Here is a 22656-nt window from a genome sequence, read left to right on the forward strand (position 1 = left end):
AAATGTTATTTTTAACATTAGGGAAATTCAAAGATTGTTCACCTTGAAAATTTGCTTAAAGGCTATAAAGAAGCAAAGATATTCCATAACAGAAGGCATAATGACAAAAACACAATTAAGAATTATGTAAATTAAGAAATATTATTAAAATGAGTATTGTACAAAAACAAGAATAAAACTAAATACACAGCTAAAAATCCTGAGGGGAGAGGAAAAAAGAATCCAGAGCAATTTTCTAAAAGAAAGATAATAGTTATTTTGAAGCCAAAACCACAACACTTTAGAAGGGTTCATTAACAAATTGGCAAGAGTTGCTGTCTAAGAGGGAATTGTTTGCCTAAGGATAGGAATGAATGGAAAACTGACTCTTTACTATATCCTTTTGTATTTTTAAAATTTTTATATTTCAACTAAAAATTCCTGTGACTATGTGAAAAGTGAAAATTCTAAAAGTAAATGAATTAGAGAACACATAAAATTAGAAAAACTGGACACAAAAAGCAACAAAATGATAAAATAGTAATACTATATATGTGCTAATAAATTTGGATAAAACTGAATAGATTGATTTTTTAATAAAAATATATAATTCTAGGGGCTGAGGTTGTGGCTCAGTGGTAGAGCGCTCGCCTAGCATGTGTAAGGCCCTGGGTTTGATCCTCAGCACCACATAATAATAAATAAAGATATTGTGTCCATCTACAACCAAAAAATACACACACACACACACATTTCTAATGCTGACAAAAATAAAACACCCAACATCTTTTTAAAAAATTCTGATAAGTATATTCCCCCAAAGCAGCTACTCTGATACCTTATTAGTGAATCCTTTCAAACACTTCAGAAATAATTCACATTGTACAAATCATGCCTAAAATAGGTCAAAATATAGGTTATCTAGTTTAGTCTTCTAAATTGATCCTAAAACTGGCTAAAGAAAATGAAAAAAGAGCTGGGCATGGTGTCATGGTGGGAATTATATGCCTATAATTCCAGCAGATCAGGAAGCTGAGGCAGGAGGATTCTGAACTCAAAGCAAGCCTTAGCAACTTAGCAAGGCCCTAAGCAACTTGGCAAGATCCTGTCTCTAAATAAAATACAAAAAAGGACTGGGGATGTGGTTCAGTGGTTAAGCACTCCTGGGTTCAATCCCTAGTATCAAAAAAAAAAAAAGGAAAAAAGAAAAATGTACAAAGCTCACTCAGAATTTTCACACTCAAAACATTAAAAGAAATAATAGTAAATAGAATTTAGGAATAGATTAAATTTTTTAACTGTGTCAACAGACACTAAAAGTATATTCATTAAAACTGAGCAGTTGTACTGAGTATGGTAGTATATGCCTGTAATCCCAGCTGCTTGGGAGGTTGAGGCATGAAGATTGCAAATTCAAAGCCAGCCTCAGGAATTTAGCAAGGCTTTAAGCAACTTAGCGAGACCCTGCCTCAAAATAAAAAATAAAAATGACTGGGGATGTGGCTCAGTGGATAAGCACCCTTGGGTTCAATCCCTGGTACCAAAACAAAAACAAAAATCCAACAGCTATTTTTAATGTAAGGATTCTAAAACTAATAAAAAATATATATATTTTTACCCTGATTGAAGTACCTATTTAAAACTAAATGTAAAAAAAAAATATGCTGTCATTAAGTATAGGTACAAAATGATGAAGCTTTCTATCATATCACTGTTAATTAATATAGTATCAGGGGCTAGAAGAACAGTCCAGGGGTAGAGCTCTTGCCTAGCATGCACAAGGCCCAGGGTTTGATCCCCAGGACCTTAAAAAAATAAATAAAGTTGGAACTTCTGACACTATATATAGGACAATATAAAGCAACATAAAAATGAATGAGAGGGGCTGGGGTTGTGGCTCAGTGGCAGAGCACTTGCCTAGCATGTGTGAGGCACTGGGTTCAATCCTCAGCACCACATATAAATAAATAAAGAATAAAGGTACATCAACAAGTAAAAAATATTTTTAAAAATTAAAAAAAATGAATAAGAGCTACAAATAAAGGCAGAGATAAACTATTTTTACATTCAATAAATACCACTGTATACCTATAAAAACTAAATGAATCATTTGAATGGTTATGATGAGTTTAAAGTGATCAGAGCCATCACCAATAAGGAAAAAAATCATGAATATTACTGATTTTCAAACTTGAGTACATGTGAAAAATCAACCAGGGAAGAAGCTTTTAAAAATTGTCAATACTATGACTTGCCCCAGACAAAATGCCTCAGAACCTCTAGGGGAGGGATCAGATATTAATATTTTATAAAGCTTCTCAGGTGACTTAATGTGCAGCCTACAATTGTATATTCAATTATTGGAAGAGCTTAAAAATGCAATGCAAAATGTGTAACTATTTGAATTTGCAAATGGGAAGAGAAACACTGCTGAAATTTAGAAGAGGAAACTTGACAGGAGACACAGTTAGCTCCTATGCTAATGTTTGCAGTTTATACAAAAACCAATACCCAAGTCAATGGAGGGGGACATGACCCACAGCCTCAATAGATTGATGGAAATGAGAGGTCATTAGTCTCTGCCCAAGTGCTGTTAAAATGGGAAGCATGAATGAGAATTTGACAGAGGCTTAGGTGGTCCAGGATTACATACATACCTGTAGAGGCTACATGCAAGATAAATTCTCACAAATGCAATTGTTGAGTCAAATGGTATGCATCTTTAAAGTGAGAGATTTATTTTAAAAAGATCTTAAATATGACAAAGAAAAAGCATGATATCAAAATATCATCACATATAGGTAGGAGTGGAGTGGGAGAGACCAAGTAAGCTGAAGTTAGGCAAGATGGCTCAGCGTTACCAGGAAGTAGGTAAGAGATGGATCTCAAACAAAATTTCTGTAATTCCAACATGGCTTTACTCTTGCCACCTACCTCCTCCCACTTCAAACTCTAGTCATCACACCCAATGTCCCCATCCTACCAGACCCCTAACCCAACAGGCATTGCTAGGGCCTATCTGATATCCTCTGTCCTAAGTGCAATATTCTTTCAAGGCCCCTCCCACTGGAACAACTCTCTTTTTGCTTAACTCCCTATATTTTACCATCCAAAACTTTCCTAGACATTTCTGTTTAAGTAATATTTCATGTCTGGTGTTTGGTATAAATATCTGATCTGCCATTTATATTCTGGAAGTAGAATACAAATTATCTTCCATATTAAAAAGCTATTTTTGACTATGGCATTTAAGCCCTCTTTTTTATTAGACTTTTAATATACAATTTAAGATGCTTCCTCCATGATGTTTTTCTGTTCATCATTTTCAATCCAATCACATGATCTCTAAATTTACTTCATCTTCCTAACATAAATAAGCATGCTTCATTCTTTCCCTAAACAAACACCTACTAAGCATCTATTCTCTGGCACTGTTTTAGATCCTGGAGATAAAGTTCTTGCCCTTGGGGAGCTCAGGCAGTTGAGGTGTATGGGTGTGGAGGGAGGGCAGGGAGACAGCCAATAAACAAGTATTTGTATAGCAGTCAAACGTTAGTAAGTGACCTAGAGAAAATTTAAAAGGATAGAGTGATGCCAAGGGTTTGATAATGTCAATTTCAATTGATGGTGTCATGGAAGGCATCATTGATAAGGTAATTTGGGGACAGAAACCTAGAGGGAGATGACAGGAATCCTGTGGATTTCTGGCAGGAGAGGATTCCAGGCAGAAAAACAAGTACAATGGTCTGGAAGCAGGAACATTTCTAGACTAACTGAAGTTCAACAAGAGCAGAGTCAGGGTAAGGGTACGCATTAAAAAGTGCACGTACGGGCTGGGGATGTGGCTCAAGCGGTAGCATGCCCGCCTGTCATGTGTGCGGCCCGGGTTCGATCCTCAGCACCACATACAAACAAAGATGTTGTGTGTCCGCCGAAACCTAGAAAATAAATATTAAAAAATTCTCTCTCTCTCTTTAAAAAAAAAAAGAAAAGAAAAAGAAAACGTATGTACAAGAAACTTGTCTTATACCATTGTTAGAGGGTTGATGTATAATGCCACTAAATAGTTTTACTCAACTTTAAAACTCAGAGTTAAAGAATGATCAGGCTTGGAAGATATTATATATCCAAGAATAGTCCTGCTATAATCCATTACTGAACCACAGGGAAGGAAAAAACCCCACCCCCCCACCATCATGAAGCAGAAAGTTCCAGAGGTTACAATTACGGGGAAATTACCACAAGTCTGCGCAGGAATGATGTTGCCATGGCGTTGTCTGGAGAATACTATAGTACATAACTCCCAGCATCCTATAGCATCAATGACTCTGTCTCCATTTCCTTCCAAAAATTTTTATCCAACATACTGGAGAAAGTTTCTTAACTTCATAGAGGAAAATAATGTAAAAGATTTCCTTTATTTAAAAAGTTTACTAGAGTGTATCTGTTTCATCAAATGAAGTATATATCTATTTATACTGAGTGTTAGTCTTCTTTTTGTTTTTGATACCAGGGATTGAACTCCGGGCGTTTAACCACTGAGCCATATCTCTAGTCCATTTTTTATTAGAGAAGGGTCTCACTAAGTTGCTTAAGGCCTCACTAAGTTGCTGAGGCTGGCTTTGAATTTGCGATCCTCCTACCTCAGCCTCCTGAACCTGGGATTACCGGGGTGCACCACCATGCTTGGTAGTCTTTATCCTTTGTATTAAATTATTAAAAATTTTTCCTATGCCAGAGTGCCACACATATTGTAGTTAGAGAATAAGATTTGGAAAACTAGTTTTCAAAGCACAAGTTTTGCATTCAAACTAAAAACTGACACTTGGCCTAATCAACACATCAAGAGACACAATACACAACTCTGCTTTTATGATATCCAATGGTTAACCTACAGTATAACAAGAAATCACCTAGTTATACTTTGAATTCATATTTTTAGATTGATCCAAAAAGGAATAATTTGATCAAAGAGCTCAGGGATAAAAACAGTGGGGAGTACTGGGTTTGTGGCTCAGTTAGAGCATTTGCCTAGTATGTGTGAGGCACTGGGTTCAATCCTCAGCACCACATAAAAATAAATAATAAAATAAATGTATTGTGTCCATAAAAAAAAACTGGGGAGGACTAAATAAAGAATATTTAATAGCAATACAAAGACTAAATATGATTATAACAACTTATGTGTTACAAAATTTTAGTAATTGATATAGCAAAGAATTTGGGTGAAATTCAGAAGCACATAACTTACCTGAGAAGCATACTTTTCCCTTACTTCATTGTTATTTCCAGTTTCCCCTTCACTTTATGCAGTCGCACATGCATCTTCAAAGGGTCACTTGTTACTTCTGCAGTTGCAATTCAGTTCTATAAAAGAATGACCATCATCACTTCACAAGAAGAGAAGGCACATTCTAGGAAGCTGAGTTATCTAATCTCATGTCCTAATTCATTTTATAACTATATACAAATAGAAGGTGGGAAGAATTTAAAAAGTTATCAAAATACAAACTAGTAATTTAAAACTATTAAAATTCTAATGGAAATAGAACATATAAATGGAAGTAAGGAAAACAGAACAAAATTATTCATTAAAACCTGTAATTTTTATACATTCCCCTCCCCATCAATGAGTTTTTATTCCTCTCTTAGCTAAGTTTGAGGTGGCTTGGCAGAAATAATAAAATTAACTGAGAGGTAGCCTTAAACTTCAAGGATGCACACACCCTGAAGGATATACTACTCTCTCATGGTTTTATACTCAAAGCCCTGGGAGTTTCCTAGTATGAGCTACAGAATTGGCTCATACTGTAAGTTCCAGGCTTAACTACTCTGTTCGCTACATTTTTTGTCTCTGATTCTTATTCCTATGTTTTTCCATTCTGCCCAGTGCCAATGTTGAGCACACAGTAATACATGGTGAATAAATGAAACAATAAATAGATTTTCAACAAACCACCAGAGAGATGCTTCATGTGATCTTAAAATTACTTGGGAAACACTTGGAAAAAAACACTGCTCCTGAGATCTTTTTTCTCCAAAGCATTCCCTTTGGTTAAAACACTCATTAACAGTAAAACAGCCCCAGTGTGAGTATATGGGAAGGTGTCAGAACTTCAAACAGACATCCAGAACTTGGTACACTACAGAGGGGGACTATGAGCGTCTGTGAATATAAACAGGTTTGCCCTTCAAGTATTGTACTAACAAGCTTTAACCTCATTAACTAATTTAATCCTTATAATAACCCTAGCAGGTAGATTCTATTATTCTAATCACCCAGATAAGGAAATGAGGTATAGAAAGGTTAGTTACATAGACTACCCAAGGAAATGCACTATGTGCTATGCTGCTTTTCATAGGCAGGAGTCCCTCAATAAATATAATTTCATGGTAAGATAAAGTCTCATCCACCTATTTCACTTTCTTTTACTGCTTTCTTGGCATGTCTAATTAAATAGCTCCATTTCTAGTTAAATTAGCTTTTGTTGAAATTTTTTCCTAATTAATAATTTATTGAAAAACCTACCTTCTAATTCTCTACAACTTAAAAGCTGGCCTTTTCTCACTTAAGAAATTATCCCTTTGAACATTAGAAAAAGGAAATATTTTAAATTTGGTGGAAATCAAAAGCAATAATTATTTAAAGCTAATTATTCATATACACAAAATACTTCAGCTAATTACATTTATTTCAGGTATTTTTCTATGCTTACGAGATCCCTTCTAACTTTAACATCTGGAAGCCCTCCTTAAGCAAGGCATTTCTTCTATTCTGTAGTCGATTAGAACTAATGATCACAATGTCAAAAGCTGTGGGTTCAATCCACTATAGCAAAGCACTCCTGTTTTTCTGAGTAGGAAGTTCTGCTCAAGTTCAGATCTTTTGCCAGATACAATCTAAGGTTCCAACTTCAAAAGATCAAGAGAGACATAAGTTTTTAAAAAATGTTTTAAGTTTTTATACAACTCTGCTTGATTGATCTGAAAACAGAATTTTGCTTTTCCTGACACCAATTCTACTGACAATAAAAAGCATTTGCAAAAGTTTTATAAAGTGTCACAAAATTCCTACTACTGCAATATATAAAACCTCCATAAATATATGATTACAATTCCATAAATATTTCTAAGATTTTTAAAAAATTACTATATATTTTCATAAACCAAAAACTGTTCCATTTCCAAATAATATGGAGTTATTTTAAACATGCTTTTCAAATTAAATGGAAACCAATCAATACCCAGTCTAGATTACATTTTAAAATAACCCAGGACCCATTCAAGGTAGAAGTTTTCCAAGATTCAACAAATAAACATGAAAAAGCAAAACTACATTCCTTAATTGTTATTATAGGAGAAACCCATTTGGGATTGTCTGTCTTCAAGATTTCCTGCCCACAGTTGGAAAGAACTTCCCAATGCACTAATGCTACAAAACATATGGATTCCAATAGTCACAAGGTAACTATGACAGCAAAGCCACCCGTCCTTGTGAGATCATAGAAACCATATGATGTAATTTTTTAAACTGAGGTAAAATTCACACAAAATTAACCATTTAAAAATGTACAATTCAGTGGCATTTAGAATATTCACAATGCTGTGCAACCATTACCTCTATCTAGTCCCAAAATACTTTCATCAAAAACTCAATACTCATTAAACAGCCACTTCCATTCCCCCTCTTCTAGCCCCCGACACCATTATTATGCTTTATGTGTCTACAGATTTACTTCTTTTGGGAATTTCATATAAATGCAATCATATAATAATTCTTTGCGTTGGCCTTCTTGAACTGGCACAGTGTTTCAAGTTTCATCTATATTGTAGTGTGTGTCCCCACTTCAAAATTTTTAAGGCTGTTAAGTATTCCGTTATCGAATATATCACATTTTGTCCATTGAGTCAGCCATTGATGAACACTTGGGTTATTTCCACTTTTTGGCCACTATTAATAGTGCTGCTATGAACATAAGTGCACAAATATTTACTTGAATACATGTTTTCAATTATTTTGGGTACACATTTACAAGTGTAATTACTAGAAAATGTGGTAATTTTATATTCAACTTTTTGAGAAAGTACCAAACTGTTTTCAGTCCTACAAGCACTAGTGGCTGCACTAGTTTACAGTCCCACTAGCAAAGTTCAAGGATTCTAATTTCTCCACATCCTCACCAATGCTCATAATTTTCTGTTTTGTTTTAAAATTATAGTCATCCTAGTAGGTATCAAGTGGTATCTCATTGTAGTTTTTATTTGCATTTCTTTAATCACTAAAGGTGCAGAGTATTTTTTCATGTATATGTCCTTTGGAGAAATGTCTATTTAAGCCCTTTGTCCATATTTTAATTGGTTTGCTTGTCTTTTTGTTGTTGAGTTGTAAGATTATAGATACTAGGCCCTTTTCAGATATGCAAATGATTTCCCCCTTCTTTTGTAGGTTTTCTTTCAACTTACTGGATGGTGTCCTTTGATGCACAATTAAATTTTGAAGTGGCCTAATTTATTTTTTTCTTTCATTGCATATGGGTTGTTTGTTGGTTTTTTGTTTGACTTATGGTACTGGGAATTGAACCCAGGAGCCCTTTACCACTGAGCTACATCCCCAGCCTTTCTTTTTTTTAATATTCATTTTGGTTGTAGTTGAATACAATACCTTCATTTTATTTATTTTTATGCAGTGCTGAGGATCGAATCCAGCACCCTGCACATGCCAGGCAAGCATTCTACCACTGAGCCACAACCCCAGCCCATCCCCAGCCTTTTTAATTATTTATTTTTAAAGTTTGTGAAAGGGTCTTTCTAAATTGTCAGGGCTGGCTTGAATTTAAAATCCTCCTGCCTTGGCCTCTGAAATAACTTGAATTACAGGTGAGCACCACCAAGTCTGACCTCATTGCTTGTGCTTTTGATGTCATCGCTAAGAATCCATTATCAAATATAAGGTCATGAAGATTTACCCATATATTTTCTTCTAAGAATTTATAGTTTTTGGTCTTAAAATTCAATCTTTAATCCATTTTTAATTACCTTTAGTATATGGTGTGAAATTGGGGTCCAACTTCATTCTATTGCTTGTAAAAATCCAATTGTCCCAATGCCATTTGTTGAAAAGATTTTTTTTTTCAACTATCAAATGGTCTTCATATCCTTCTCAAAAATCAATTGATTGGGCTAGAGAAATAGCTCATTTGGAAGAGTGCTTGCCTTGCATGCACAAGCCTTTGGTTCAATCCCCAGCACCACAAAAAAAAAAAAAAAAAAATCAATTGACCATGCCAGGTATGGCAGTGCATGCCTATAATTACAGTAACTCTGGAGGGCTGAAGCAGGAGGATCACAGGTTCAAGAACAGTCTCAGCAACTTAACAAGGCCCTAAGCAACTTAGCAAGGCCCTAAGCAACTTAGTAAGACCTGGCCTCAAAATTTAAAAGGGCTGGGAATATAGCTCAGTGGTAAAACACCCCTGCGTTCAACCTCCAGTACCAAAAAGAGAGAGAGAAGTGACCATAGACATATGGGCTTACTGCTAGACTCTCAATTTTATTCTACTGATCTTTATGTCTATCCATATTGATAGCACCACACTGTTTTTATTATAGCTTTGTTGTAAATTTTGAAATTGAGATACCTGAGTCTTTAAACTTCATTTTTTTCCCAAGATTATTTTGACTATTCAGGGTCTGTTACAATCCCATATAAATCTGAGGATCGCTTTTTCCATTTCTGCAAAAAATGTCACTGGAATTTTGGTAGAGATTTCATTGCATCTTTAAATTTCTTTGGGTAGTACTGCCATCTTTATAATATTAAGATTTCCAATCCATGATCATGAGATGTCTTTTCATTCAATGATATAATTTTGATGTTATCTTAAAAATATTTGATATAGTAATACACTAACTCCCTTTAGTTGTCTGTATTTCTATGGTAATTTTCAAACAGCTGGATTAACGAATATAAAGTTTACATTTGCAGTGAGAATACAATATTCATATTCTAGAGAATGGGTCAATTATTCAAGGTCTGATTGTTTGCTTCTGTAAATAAGAAATGTTAAAATTCAAGGATTTTCATTTCTCAGAATTGTAATTAATTTTCTTTTTTAATATTTATTCTTAAGTTTTAAGTGGAAACAGTATCTTTATTTTACATTTATGTGGTGCTGAGGATCAAACCCAGTGCCTCGAGCATGCTAGGTGAGCGCTCTACCGCTGAGCCCCAGCCCCAGCCCCTGTAATCAATTTTCATCATCATCAGTTCCTAGTAAAGCAGTTGATACACAAGAACTGTTTATGTTCACTGATTCTTAAGTTGTTTAACAGACTTTGCAGAATACAGGACAAATTCCCCCTTCCCCAATTTGTTATGAAACACTAGCTATTTTGCCAATGAGTCTTCTCAAAGAAGCTTGGTTAGTCAGAGCTTAGTGTCAATTGTAATTTGGTGGGGGGTTAAGGAGGAAAAATTTGAAAAAATCTTTAATATTTTTTGGCTAAAATCTGTCACTTGATCAATTGAGAGAACAATTACTTGACATTATAAATATTTCTTGGGCAAGACACAATCTGTTCTATGCTCTCACATAAAAATTAGAATTGAAGACAACATAGTAACCTAGAAAAAAATAACTATGGAGTTCTCTGAGACTAGCCATTTCATGGAAATTGCATATTCTACAAAAGTAAAAGCCATTTGAGACTGGTGGATTGAGTCTGAGAGGTAGTGATTGCTTCAGAGTCCATGTCTGGTGCCAACTTTTCAAAGCTTCAGTTTGCACCTCCTCTCAATACACAAACCATGTGAGATTCATGGTCTGAGGTGATCCAGCAAAATCAGAAAGGGTTTTAAGAATCAAATTGCCTATAAATAACTTTAATCAGAAAATACTATCTGGTGCTGAAATAAATAGCTATCGACCAAATCCTGAAAAACAGATATCCAATTCCATCTACTTTGTCATCCATAATGAAACTAAAGGTAATAAAAATATCTTCTGGCAGGTTCTTGGGGTCAGTGTTTTGGCAGGAAATGCTGCTAACATAAAGTTAGAAGTTCTGAGTCATTGTTGAGTTTTGCTTTTTGTTTTATACCAGAAACTTGAACTTGAAAAGGAAAAAGAGGGGCCAGAATAACCAGGTTAAGAACTTGACCCAGATGAGGCAAGAGCTGGACAACAGTCCCAGGAGGGGAAGAGCTGCGTAACAATGAACATGAAATGGACTGCTTGCTGATCAAGTCCAACATCCAAGCAGTCAGAGGATCCCTTTAGTACAGGCATCAGCAAGGCTGGTCAATATACCATCTATGGTAGGGCTCACTCTCATGGCCTGAGTTTTGCCACAAATTTTCCATAAACAGAAAGCTCTTTAACAGCAGGTAGAAAGAGCTGCTTCTTTGGTCTTGCTTACTGCCTAATGAGGTTCTATCTTCAGGGCCCTTACAATTTCTCACCCTCCAAGTATTTTCAACAAGCCAACTGAATAACTGTACTTCTCCCTCCATATTTCTTCAGTTTTAGTCGCACTCGGTTCACTTGAGTTTTCAGGATGCCATTCTATGTCCCAAAGCTGAAATACTGAGGCATCTGCCTGGGAGCTGGCAGGCCTGCTTCAGCTTTGTTCTCTGCTTTCTCTGTGGTGGTCCTAGCTACAAGCTCTTGGAAACCAGCCCTTAATTGTAGGGCAAATGCCTGGTTTGCAAGCCCTGCTAGACAGGAAAAGAGAAGCAGATGAAATGCTGAAGTTTATGACACAGCTACAAACTAACCAGTCTCAATTTTAAAAGAACTAAAATCTGGACACATGTCTGTCAACATGAAAATGCATAAACAAATTGTGGTATTCAAACAATGGAATGCTATGGATAAACCAATTAAAAGATAGATAAGTATCTAATATACATATCATAGAGGAATATCAAAATCATGTTGAGCAAACAAAGATAAACACAATAATTATTATATATTCTGCTTAATGGAGTTCTAGAAAAGAGAAAATTTATTGTAGTAAAAATCAGAAAAGACTTTACCTTTGAATGGTGAGGGTATATAAAGGAACTTTGCCGGGGTGACAAAAATATTCTACATATGGCTTGGGGTGGTGTCTACATCAGTATAAACATTTGTCAAAACTTATTAAACTATACCCTTAAAATATGTATAATTTGCTATATATGAATTATACCTCAACTTTTTAAAATGAAAAAGTTCAAATACTTTTTTTGAAATAACACAAAGGCAGTTTTCCATCACTTTGCACCTATGTGGCCAACATTCTGCAAAAGAGAGAAATCTCTTTAGAGGTGTATGGAAATTTATATCAATGAATTCTTTTAATTACATAAAGGATACCTTCAAATTTCTCTTAATCTACCCTCCATATTAATTATGTTAAGCATGCTTTAAGAGCTGAAAGTACACTGTAGAAGATGAAATACTAATTTTTTTTTAATTTGGGGGGAAAAAAAGCCCTCAATTATAAGTCAATATAGGGAAATTGGAAAATACAGAAGTGTACCTAAGACTATAGGGAAAGGGGATTCATATAATCAGAGTTACAAACATAAAGAAGAAAATAAAGTGACCTCCAAAACATCCGCTACCCAGAGATTAGCACTGTAAACTTTTTACACATACACATATAAGTTTACCCAAATGGGATCATACTGAACATACTATTTTTCATTTTAAATATATGAAACAAATACTTCTAATGCTATCATGCATTCTTTGAATTTTTATTTTATTTTATTTATTTTTTTAATACTGAAGACTAAACTTAGAGGTCATTGAGCCACAACCTCAGCCTTTTTTATTTCTTATTAGGATATAGGGTTTCACTAAGTTGCCCAGGCTGGCCTTGAACTGACAACCCTCCTGCCTCTGTATCCTGAGTAGCTGGGATTACAGGTATGCATCTGGCTCATTCTTTGTTATTATACTACTATGATTAAACATTTTCATGTGATTACTTGTCCTTCACATTTCTCTTGCCTATCATGTGTGGGCAAGTTGGCAATTTTAAAAATAATGCTGAGTTTTCATTCCTGATTATAATATATTTTGTATGAAATGTGGAAAATACAGAAGAGTATATGACTGCAGGGGGAAAATTACAGAATTCAAATCATAACAATCATGAGTGCTAATTTTTATTTTTCTTTGCATTTTTTTTTATAGAAATAATAATCTAGAGGCTGGGGTTGTGGCTCAGTGGTAGAGTGCTAGCCTAGCATGCTTGAGGCACTAGGTTCGATCCCCAGCACCACATAAAGATATTGTGTCCACCTAAAACTAAAAAATAAAAATTAAAAAAAAGAAATAATAATCTAAATAAATCTGTTTCTAGAGCAAGTTTTCTCACCTAGCATTGTTACATGAACAGTTTTCCCTGCCATTAACAACTTTTTAAACATTTGTTTTTTGTTTTTTGATTTTTGTTTTGTTTTGTTTTTTGGGGGTACTGGGGATTGAACTTAGGGGCACTCAACCACTGAGCCACATCCCCAGCCCTATTTTGAATTTTATGTAAAGACTGAGTCTCACTGAGTTGCTTAGCACCTTGCCATTGCTGAATTTGACTTTGAACTCCTGATTTTTTTGCCTCAGCCTCCTGAGCCACGAAGATTACAGGCATGTGCCACCGCACCTGCTTTAAACATGTGTTTTTGTTAGCCTTATTTCATTTGCTGAATTTTGTTAGCTGCATTGATTTGCCATAATTTAAAAATTAACCCGCTCTCAGGTATCTGAACATATTTTTATCCACTTTACATCATTTTTTAATATAAAAATTGTCTTCATGATTATTTCCTTAGGATAAAGGGTCAAAGAATATGAATATCTTAAAGGCCTGTATTGCCAAACTGCACTGTGCCACTCTGCATTCCACAAGAGTATCTAAGAATGTCTGTACTTCTATACCTTGCTAACATTCAATTTCTCTTTCTCTCTCACACACTCTCCCCCATATACTCCTGACCATAACCCCTCACACACCCACACACACCCACTTTGCTAATTTGATATGAGAAACTTTAAATGGGGGCTGGGGTTGTGGCTCAAGTGGTAGAGCACTCGCCTAGCATGTGTGAGGCACTGGGTTCGATCCTCAGCACCACATAAAAAATAAAATAAAGATATTGTACCCACCTAAAACTAAAAAATAAATTTTAAAAAAAAGCACCAAAAACTTTAAATGCATTTTTCACTGATAGAATGAAGTCGTTCTCCATTTGGTTAAGCCTCCTATAGTTCCTCTTCTGTGAATAGTCTGTTAAATTCCTTAGACATCTGACACTTTTCACAGGTAACCAAAAAGCATTTGAGATTTCTGGCTCAACACAAATAATGGAACATTACAATGTATCTCTCTTGTCTCTTAAAATGACCAATATAAAAGACTATTTATTATAAACATAAGAATATATATATTTTAAACATATAAAAGTAAAATAAGGATAAGTTCACAGAAACATAGGATAAGCAGGAAAGATGCCATCAGGACATCAGGAGAATAGCATGATAACTTCTATCAAAAAAAAAAAAACCAAAAAAGCCATTAGGACCGACTGTTGTGACTGTTGACAATGCTAATCACTGTAAAGAAGATTCAATTTGAACCAAACAAAAGAAGGGACCTCTAAAGTCAGGCATGGTGGCACATGCCTATAATTTCAGCAACTCAAAAGGCTAAGGCAGGAGGATCACAAGTTCAGGCCAGCCTCAGCAACAGTGAGGCCCTAAGCAACTCAGTGAGACCCTGTCTCAAAATAAAAAATAAAAAGGAATGCAGGGGCTGAGATTGTAGCTCAGTGGTAGAGCACTTGGGTTCAAGCCTCAGTACCACATAATAAAATAAAGGTATTGTGACTATCTACAATTAAAAAAAAAAAAAGGAATGGTGATGCAGCCCAGTAGAGGTTAAGCGCCCCTGGATTCAAACCCTGGTGCAAAAAAAAAGATGGGGGGAAACCTCATGTCATTGTGCCCACAGAACCCTGGGAGGAAACAAACCCAAGTTCAGAGACTATAGAAGTTAGATGTGGAAGTAAAAGTGAGCCAGTGATTATCAGGAAAATAATTAAAGATCTGGGGAACAGCTGCATCTTCCAATGTTCTCAAGCTAAACAGTGAGAAGAGCTCTCTATAATAAAATGGAGGATCAGCTGTAGGGACCACTCACACAGGTGCTAGGACTAGAAAATGAAGAAACAGTACCTCAAATGATAAGGCACACACCCACCCAGAAGGCAGCTGATTGCACACAGTACTTAGCAGGTCCAGGGTTCGTATACTCTGAATTTACTTCTGGAAAAACAAAAAATCCCCATTTGGGCTAAGAGCCACCTTGATCACACAACCAAGTTCTCAGCCCTGGTTGCACCTAAGAATTCTCTGGGGAGCTTTTTAAAGACCAATTGCCAGGAAAGTGGCTGTGATTCAGTGGTAGAGCACTTGCCTAGCATGTGTGAGCACTGGGTTGGATCCTTACCACCAAATAAAATATATGAGAGACACTAAATGCCTAGGCCCTACACAGTTCAGTGCAATCAGCATTGACAGAGGGAGTGAGCCCAGGCATTTTTATTAATATGCTCTTCACATAATTAAATGTACCCTTAGAATTGAAAATCACTGGTCTGGATCTTCATTTATGCATGTGAACAGAAAACCAACTAAAAATCACACACTAAGAAAAACAGATTAAAAAGTGACACTAAACTGAACAGAGGAACCAAATCCAGAGGAAACAAGAGTTAATAAAGGAAAGAGAAAACAATTTTAGTAATCTCTGAAAGCTCTATGAAGATATCATTTAAAAGATCTATGAAGATAGTAAGAGCAAAGTAGTAATGCTAAAAAGTTATTAGTGGGGAATAAACAAAACAACAAAAAAGTTTTAATCCCTCAACAAAGGTCTGCACAGCAAAAAGAAGAGGAGCAAAACCAAAGACACAAGCAGTGATTTGGAAGTCTGAACCCATCAACTCTCTCAAATTAGGAAATATGAAGGGGAAAGAAGGATGAATATAGACAACAAATACCTAACATATGCCTAACTTTTTCTTTTCTTTCTTAAAGAGAAAGTAAATGGAAAGAAATTATCAAAAGAGATAATAGGGCCAATTTTTTCTCTGTTAGAGACTGGGTTGAAAGGATCTATCAAGTGCCTTATAACAATACCTAAAAGGAAACACCTAAATACAACCTGATTAAAATTTTAAATCACAAAAATAAAGAGTTAAATTCTGCAGTTTAAGGTTGGAGGAAGAGGGGTCCTAACTGTAACAAATGGAAAACTAGATTTGCAACAGACTTCTCACTGTAATATCAAATTAAAATATATAAATGAAGCAATTTCTACCAAGTTTTTAAAGGTAGAATCCCATATTCTCTTAAAACTGTCATGTATTAAGGCAAAATAGTTATTTGGGAGCATGCAAGAGCTCCATGAATTTTTACCACCATGAATTTGGGGTGGGAGGGAGAGACTCGAAGTTGTACCATAGCAAATTAAATTTACCTCCATGAAATAAAAGATGAGTTGGGATACAAGAAGCAATGCTAAACAGCAACAAAAAAAGTAAACTAAGATCCACCACCATTATTAATAAAATAGATGTGAGATGAAATTCAACTGCTAATAAGAATTCTGTAAACAAAAGAGATAATATAGAAAAAAAATCAGAAACTTCAAAAGAAATATGGGAACCAAAGTAATAGGAAAAAAATAAGCAGATGTACACTTAAAGTCTTCTTTGGAGAGGAAATACAGATGCCATTTAAGTTTGGATGCTTACAGAGAAAGTTAGTTCAAATAAAGAGATGAGCCAGGCATATTGGCACACACAAGTAATCCCAGCTATTTGAGAGGCTGAGGTAGAAGGATCACAAGTTCTAGGTCAGCCTGGGTAATTTAGCCAGATCCCGTTTCAAAATAAAATAAAAGGGATGGAGATGTAGCTCAGTTGTAGATCACCTGCCTACCATGTGCAAGACCCTGGGTTAATGCCTTGTAATGCGTGCACACAGACACACATATACATACATACATACACATATATATACACACACACACACACACACACACACACACACACACCCCACAAGTTATGATCTCCTCCAGCAGTAGATGGATGATACTGAATAGAAGTGAGAGCTCTCAGAATGAGGTTAATTAGTATAACACCATGCCACACATAGCCTTGAAGTCAGATTTAGACAATTTAAATGTTGCAATGCCTCTCAAAATGTAGAATGGATGGAAGTGAAGCAAGAGTAGTAGCAGAGAGAAAGCAGCAAGCTACTACAGAAGTCCAGCATTAGTCCTACATTAGGATGTTGGCAGTGGAGATAAGTTTTGCGTACATGTTGGAGGTAAAATCAGCAGGCCCTCTGGGTTAGATTGGAATCAAAGAAATGATTAAGTAACCTTGCAATGCTTTTGCTCTGGTTTAATTTTTCATTTGAATTCTAGATTCTAAGGTATGCTGCAAACATCAAAAGCAATTACGTGATTTGTCTTCTCATCCTCCCTACCAAGTAGCTATCTTCCTCAAGCACATATTTTTACCCATATTTAACACTGTAGGGCAATTCCTCAGAGGTCCATTAGACACAATTAGGCTTTTCATACCTCTGATGAGGTCTGCCTCTAAATTATGGCCAAATATCAACTCTAGAAACCTAAATTCATTGTACACCGTAAAACTGGGCAAATAAAGAATCTACTAAAATAGGCATGACTCAGGACTACTTCTCACTAATATTTCCTAAAGATAAATTATTTTGAGAAGCTACAGACTTAAAAAGTCAGTGCATCACCAAATATGAACACCTAGCCATTCCATTGTATGTGTGTATATATGTGTGTGCATGGGTACATGTGTGTACACACATGAACACACACACACATGCATTCACATGCCAGTGATTTACTAAAAATGACAACCCTTTTCTTCATCTGAAGTTCATAATGGAGGACTTCAGCTTTTCACTAAATAAGAAGCTGAATAACTTTCTATAAAATCAAGTTTGCCTACCACTAAGGGCAAAGGCTTGTACCTCTTCTAGGGAGCCAATCACTCAACATTAACCACTGAACATTAAGCACTGTAAATTGAAGACAAACATGAGGAATCACATTCTCCAATTTCTAACTCAGACTGTTTAGAACTCAGCTTCTCTTAGGAAACCTAAATGGAAAGACATTTTACAAAGGTCTTTGGTAGAAAGAGGGTAAGGAGAAAGTAAAAAAAAAAAAAAAATACGCTATGCTTTCATATTTTTGGATATCACAAGTATGTGTATGTTACTTACATAACTTTTAAAAGAAAAGACCATTACACAAAGCTTCCACTTCCCAATCTTTGTAATAGAAAAGCCTCCTGGGAATAATGAGAAAATTGTACTTGCTTCATAATGTTTTGATCACCAAATAAGGAATACTTATTATGTAATTATTTTAAAAGGAATACAGTTGTTGATCAAATAAATGAATTTGTAAACATTTAGTACTTACAAGGCACCAGGCTGCATGCTGTCCTAAACTCTCCTACTCCCAGACCCCTCACTGTCCTGTTCTGATCTCTGCTCTAGTTGCTTCAAGCCCCGCCTCACATGCCAACTATCCCCACAGCGAGTTCTTGCCACAGAGCCAGCCACCCACTGAACATCTGCTCTTGGATGACCCACTACCTCCCAAGCTCCACATGTCCCAAACCAGAATCCTCCTCTTCCTCAGACTTGATCCAACTCCTATGCTGTCCGTTCTCAATGCAAGCTGAGATGGTACACTCCTGCCAGTAATCCCAGCTTCAGCGTAGATGCTTCTTTCTCCAACATACTTTCCCTAACTACCCCTGTTTCTCCTTCTCTAAATACTCAGTTGACTGTCCCTTTGCTGATCATTCTGTTTGCACATGCTGAATTATAATTTCCTTTCACTTTTCTGCATCCACATTAAATTATAAATTACTTGAGGCCAGGGTCACATCTGCTACTTTTTTCCATGAACAGTATTTATATCAGAAGTATTGGTTATATGAATGCCAGTTTACAGAATAAATATCTCTGGACAAAACACTTTTTTCTTAAGCCATTCCAAATAGAATGCTGACTTTTTCTTAGGATAAACAGAAATATTCTAGAGGAAATAATACTAACCTTGGTGACAGATCATCTGTTTTCTGGATATTACTGTCATTATCTTCATAACCTTGGTCAAGTCAGTTAACGTGTCTAGGTCTCCATTTCCTTACTTATAAAATGAAGGAGCTGAACTAGCTCATTAAGACTCCTTCCATTTATAAAATTCTGTAAATACTAAATTCAGTAAGACATCATCATCAAATTATTTTCAAGAGAAGCCTTAGCACTTTAATAATTTTACCAAAACAAAGTAATAAAAACTAGGTAGAGGAAGAGGAAGAACAGTGTAGCAGTTAAAAGCATGCACTCTAGGGTGAGTCCTCCCTGGGATCTTGTTTTGACTATGCTGCTCAATGGCTGATGTTATCCTGGTTGTGCTACTTAATAGTTAACACTAACATCAAAGAGTTATCAGCTTCATAGTGAAGCCAGATTTAAAGTTAGGTAGTCAGTGTAGTTAGATAAATCGGGTCTAATGCCGAGTGAAATCTAAAATGGAGGCCATGCTGGCAATGATTCCAGGAAACGCAGGACAACTCATGGAATGTTAATGAAGTCCCGAAAAGGCCCTAGGCCAAAGTCCACCTCAAAGAAATGTTAATGAACAGCCCCCAGCAAAAAGGTGCTGACTCAGAAGTCCTTCCTGACCAGATTACTTCTTTGGCCCACCTGTGTCCCACCCCTCGGGCCTTCCCACCTACATTCCATCACTGAAAGAACTATAAAAAGGGGAGACAACATCCCTTCCACGGATTCCACCTCTTGGGTCCCCTTCTTCCTCCGGGAGAAGTCTTTTCTGCTGTCCTTTAATAAACTTCTAATTTCTACTCTGACCTTGCCTCGGCGTGCTTCTTTGGTGTTATTCTTCAACATTGGGGAAGCAAGAACCGGTCAACAGCGGTATCAATAGCATCAATTTTTTTTCATTTGTGAAATAGAATAGAGTTCTCACAGGATTACTAAGCTTAAATAACACGTGTAAAATGCTTAGCATAATATGCCTAGTGCAGAGTAAAAACTCAATCAATGCTAACTATTGTTACAATTTTAAACTATTAATAGAGTTCTTGCATTGACAAAGACAAGAAAAATTTATAAGAACACCAGGGGATGTACTTTCTTTGCATACTTACAAATTCTCTTTAAACTAAAAATGCAAAAAAGTATAAAGAAAAATAGAAAGCAATCATTTCCATTACAAAAATTCACAACTTATAATCGAAAACATTAAAAAAATCTGGAAAGACAGATATTTTAAATTTACAGATTGTGAATTGCTTCTTGCATCCCACTCCTTCCTTCCTTCTTCTTTTTAGGGATTCTTTAGCAGGGAGCAGTGGATGATAAACTTCTCAGTATTTACTTGAAAAAATAAAATACTTCACCCATGTTCTTGAATGATGGCTTGATACTGAATGATAGATATTCGCAGTTGACATTTTTTTCTTCACAGAACTTACTACCATCTCACAGGTTATATTTGTTTACGTTATGTCTTAACCTTCCATGTTAGGCAGCCTTTAAGACAGTCCCCAGTGATCTCTGTTTCCTGGCATTCATATCCTTGTGTAACCTCCTCTCCTGGAATGTGGCTGGGCTTACTGACTCATTTCTAACAAATAAAATATAGCAGATGTGATGGAACGTCATTTCCAAGATTAGGTTATATAGAGCCATGGATTCCATCTTGGGTGCTTTCTTTCCTTCTTCTCCTAGGAGAAGCCAACATCAAGTTATGAGGCAACAGCAATAAAGGATGGACACAGCAATAAAGGACGAAGGCCTGGTAGCAACCAGGTTAGTGAGCTTGGAGGCAGTTCCTCCCTCTCCCAAGTCAATACTTCAGACCAGACTGCATCCCCAGCCTACAGCTTGACTGCTATCTCATGAGAGACTGCTAGGACCCGCCTAAATTCCTAGCCCATTTTTGTTAGATGCTAAGTGTTTGCTGTTTTAAGGTGCTGACTTCCAAGATCATTTATTATACAGAAACAGATAATTAAGAATCCTCATGTGTACAATCAAGCACAAAATATCACACAATGCAATGAAACACTTACTCTGTAACTAATGCGACAAAGTATATAGCCCTTTAAATTCAAATTTTGAAAAAGCAAGGACTTTATGTTTGACTGTAGTTTCTTTTTTTAAAGTTATTTTTAATTTTTTGGTTGCAAATGGACTCAAGATCCTTTTATGTATTTATTTTTTTTATGTGGTACTGAGGATGGAACCCAGTGCCTCATACGTGAGGCAAGTGTGCTGCCCACTAAACTACAGCCCCAGCCCTAACTGTAGTTTTCTTAGAGACACTTCTTTATGAACTTGAAGTCTCCATGATGGTAGTGATTTCTGTTCAGTGCTACCATTCCTTTTGCCTAGTAAAGTGACTGGCACACAAGAGTCCCTTAGCACATATTTTCTAAATAAATGCAGTTTAAAATATATGCTGTCATATTAATTACAAATATAGAAAACTAAAAGACGTAAGGATACTTCTCTACCCAGAGCCAAAATTTACAAGGAAGGGCAACACGCCATAGATTCATGGGCAGAAACTGGCCTGAAGAAGAGAGACCACAGTGATATTTAGGGAAAACAATTATACTGAGTACAATTTGCCACAGTTAAATTTAAATTCCTACCTATGACAAATTCTTGCCTTTATGTTATATTCCTGTGACCCCTGATCTATAGACATTCTCCATTACCAGAAGTGTCAGAAAATCAGCTGAGGTCATTTTCACAATAGAAGGGTGACTATCCTAAATTATTTTTAAAGCTCTTTCGAATTTCAGGGCTCTGTAATTTTGTTTATTTAATTGTATATATTTTCAATTATTTAATACTAAGAGTTTAAATTGAACAGATACACATATTTGGAAACTTTTTAGAAGAAATTAGTACACTTTATAGACACACTAATTAATGAACCCTAATAGTGTATAGCCATTTTCAATAATTTCTTGTTTTCAGTTGTGTTGTTTACTATAACTCTGCCTCTGATTTCAAGTTCATGAATGAGAGGCTCCAAAGTCACAGTCATACAGAGAAAATAAAGCAAATCCTTGTTTTACTTCAAATTCAAATTTAAAGAGCTGGTCTTATAAAGATAAGAAGATTATTAGAAAATCTTATGAAAGATTTTCAGTGCCTCTTCAGAAATATATTTATACATTATTTCCAGCAGCTAAATATTTAAATGGCTTAAGCTCAATAGATGTTTTGTCAATTTCATAATTATAGTACATTGAGTAATAAAGCTTGAAACTATGCAAAAACAAACATTAAAAGGGCCGTTTTTGCCATCACACTAGATACAGAATGGGTATTTCCCTCAGTAGTACCTCATTTTATTCATAAAGCATCTGTCCTGAAAATTGGTGCAACTACTATGGAAGGCAATATGAAGATATCTCAGAAAACTTGGAATGAATCCACCATTTGACCCATCTTTCCCACTTCCCAGTTTATACACAAGGATTTAAAATCAGCATACTACAGTGATATAGCCACA

The 22656-nt window shown here is 35.7% G+C and overlaps 1 protein-coding gene across 9 annotated transcripts in view; it reads right to left on the reverse strand.

Annotated features, from left to right (window-relative positions):
- Window positions 1-22656, reverse strand: part of Zhx3 (zinc fingers and homeoboxes 3) — a 115247-nt gene that overhangs the window by 67900 nt on the left and 24691 nt on the right. For 5 of the 9 annotated variants that reach the window (XM_027945242.3, XM_071608923.1, XM_027945241.2 and 2 more), the window contains exon 2: window positions 5231-5346. The gene's annotated coding sequence lies outside the window, so the exon portion shown is untranslated. Of the gene's footprint in view, window positions 1-3809; window positions 3918-4218; window positions 4364-5230; window positions 5347-19154; window positions 19175-20524; window positions 20852-22656 lie in introns of those variants that run through there. The other 4 variants (XM_071608928.1, XM_071608929.1, XM_071608924.1 and 1 more) reach the window with 4 other exon arrangements.

This window comes from Marmota flaviventris, chromosome 2 (genome assembly GCF_047511675.1).
Source record: "Marmota flaviventris isolate mMarFla1 chromosome 2, mMarFla1.hap1, whole genome shotgun sequence".
In the NCBI taxonomy this organism is placed as follows: Eukaryota; Metazoa; Chordata; class Mammalia; order Rodentia; family Sciuridae; genus Marmota; species Marmota flaviventris.